Source organism: Parasteatoda tepidariorum, chromosome 7, assembly GCF_043381705.1.
Source record: "Parasteatoda tepidariorum isolate YZ-2023 chromosome 7, CAS_Ptep_4.0, whole genome shotgun sequence".
In the NCBI taxonomy this organism is placed as follows: Eukaryota; Metazoa; Arthropoda; class Arachnida; order Araneae; family Theridiidae; genus Parasteatoda; species Parasteatoda tepidariorum.
In genome coordinates this window covers 42,448,987-42,451,984 of record NC_092210.1, presented here as the reverse complement: position 1 = coordinate 42,451,984, position 2,998 = coordinate 42,448,987, and the positions used below count along the sequence as shown (strand labels likewise).

General features: G+C 29.2%; 1 protein-coding gene across 4 annotated transcripts in view; it reads right to left on the bottom strand.

The window, feature by feature from the left end:
- LOC107454704 (uncharacterized) overlaps positions 1 to 2,708 on the bottom strand; it is a 17,425-nt gene extending 14,717 nt beyond the window's left edge. The window contains exon 1 of one of the 4 annotated variants that reach the window (XM_043041433.2): positions 2,566 to 2,708. The gene's annotated coding sequence lies outside the window, so the exon portion shown is untranslated. Of the gene's footprint in view, positions 1 to 1,924; positions 2,214 to 2,557 lie in introns of those variants that run through there. The other 3 variants (XM_043041434.2, XM_043041435.2, XM_071183342.1) reach the window with 3 other exon arrangements.
- Positions 2,709 to 2,998: the final 290 nt, after the last annotated feature.

Below are 2,998 nucleotides of genomic sequence, written 5' to 3'. Positions count from 1 at the left end.
TATATATATATACATAATCTTTTCCTGAAGAATTATCTGGGTTTCAAAACAGACAAATAACTTATCGCCAATTTTCTAACCTTTTTCCACCTACGTGAAAATTACCAAAATCATTGCCTTATGCTAAATTTTTGCAGCTTTTGAGGTAATGCAGCATTGGAGTAAATTTTTAAATATTAAAAAATTAGACCATAAATTCTTTGCATTTTCATAAAATTGTGGCTTTTCTCCATGGTGTTTTACGCTACTTTCAAAATAAACGCAGATAGGTAACAGTCTTGAGTAACAGTTGCAAATTTACAACAGTTATAAAAATAAAATATTCACAAAAATTTTTAAAAAAAACCCATTTCATATTATAACAGAGCCTGCGAAAAACAGCCTTAATCAGGTTCGAATGCATTTCATGACCAGTTCAAACATAAAATAGAAATTTTATTATGGAACACAACGAGTTAGCAGCTTTTATTTAGTAAAACTGCTTACAAAAAAGCATGCATAAGACATAAACGAGAAGGGAAAAAAAACAGAGAAATAAAAACATGCTTTTGAAATATGATTAAGACTTTTTGCACAGTTAATTTATTGACCAATTCAATTTAATTGCTGCCTCATAGGACGAAAGTTTCAAATTTAATGCTTTATAATAATAAAATAGTATATAACAATTTTACTTTAATTTTTTACAAGATCATAGGTAGGTATACATCACATTAACAGATTGACTTGTCTGAAAATATAACTAAAAAAAGTTCATAGCCAATTTTTAATAATATAAAATAGAGATATTTCTACATTAATACATGTTTGCGCCAAATACAATTATCAAAGTATTTCTGTACTTGCAAAGATGTAGCAGTTTAACTGGGAGTATTTAAAACTTGCACTTTTTATGAATTTATTTTTGTTTTGTTCTTTTACAAAATTTTCTACAAAAATTCAAATAGGGAACTCTTTAGTGTTGGTACTAATACAGAAATTTTTTCTATAAGATTAAATTTTCTTGATATAACTAATCAGAAATAATTCTGTATCTATAGCTGCACCACGAAAAAACCAAAAAGCTGGCAACAACTTGACAGTGCTATGTTAAAAAATGAAAAAGAAAAAAAAATTACAGAAGGGGGTTAGTTAGAAAATATAATATAAATTGTAACCCCACCAGGCAGATAATTAAAAAAAAAAATGTTTTTAATTTTAAAGGTAAAAAAACCAACTCGGGTGATTTGGTGAGTGCGGTTGGCAGGAACGGGTATTATTATGGAAATATCAATGGTTATCAGCATTAACATGAAATACTTGGGTAGCAAAATTGACAATAGAAACCTCGATTTAATTGACAGTATGTTTTATGAACTTCTTCTTTTCTCTTATTTTGTAACTACACTAACAAAAGATAAAATAAACGTAGAAATTTTTTTACATATATAAATATTTAACATAGAAATAAAGAAAGGGAAAAAATATCAGCGAAAAGATATCTTGTCATCAGTTCACATTGATTATATTTACGAAGATGGTGCTTTCTGACACTGTATAAATGTAGCTAAAGCAAAACATATCAATTTAATAGTGTAAGAAGCATCAAAAGGGGGGAGGGGGGAGAGATAGTAAGAAATCGTAGATATTTCATTTTGTAAATATTTTTACTTTCCTGAGCATGAAACCCTCCTTTTTTTACCTCATGGTCTGAACATAGTAATTTATTACAAGTGTATGCTATTTTAACTTATTAAACAGTAAATGCATTCTTTTTGAAAATTCATGTTACTAAGCATAAAGTTAAAAAAAATAGTGCGTGGAGTCCCTCCGCGCGGAAGAGGTGAAACTTCGTAACGTGGAAATGAAAATAGGAAGTGGTAGAAATTGATTTTTAGTGAAATCATACTGTTTCTTTAAGACAAACTTTATTAACAATGCTTACAACTCACAATTGATCGCATCTTTTAATTATCATTTTCGAGTGGAGAAATATCCAAATCTATAACATTTACAATGGGATTATGATAACTAAAGTAAGATACGAAATGTTTGAGTTCCATTTTTTTCAATATTTCTTGCAAAAACTGCATCAATGGTAGTTCCCCCTTTGGTTGTTGGATCTTTCCTACCATTTATCATTTCCAATCCAAATTTGTCTTTAAGGAAGGTTAATAATGTTTCAGCTTCAGGTAACGAGAAATTCACATTAAAATCTCCTGCAAGGATCACAGGCCGCTCATAATAAACAATTTCTTCACCTGTAACGTCTGCCAGAACTTGCGAACCTGCAGTGAATAGTGGCAAAAAAGATTTTGCAATAAATAATTTAATATCCCAAATATAAATGGCAATTAGAAAAGTCCCTAGAAAAGAGAAAACCTATGACTTTTATTATTTTTATGCTAGTGAGAACCAAAACAAAACAATATGGAAATGAATGAGGGAAAACTGGATCCTACCACGTGATTTCCCGGCCAATAAAAATGTAGCGTTAAACGTTTGGAAGTCGCAAAAGAAGTATCACTTCAAAAATAAAGTTTATGTTAAGAAAAAGCAGAATTTTCTAAAAACTTACATACTTACAGAACTACAAATTTGTAACAATATATGTAAACAATATATTAGGCTAATGAGTAGAAGGAAAAGAATGTTTTTGATGAAAGTTAAACTTTTCAAAGCAAACCAGCAGATATATCTTCTCAGTCAAGTTTTTAATCTGGCAGTGGCTATTAAACCGATCATCGGTAAGATATTCTCGCTATCTCGCCGACGTTGACAACAGCGCCACTTTACAGAAACTAATTTATCCGTAACTAACTCTTGTCATTTGGCAGCCTATGACAAGGTTGTCATTGTTTGGTGGATTAAAAAAATTAAAAAAATAATTTAAGAAGAAAAAATCTTTAGATTTTTTCCTTTAAAATGTATGAAATTTTTCATAGAATGTATAAAAAAATCCTTTATTAAGATTATACTTAATTTATTCACATATTAATTGCTTCTTTTGACCTATAAT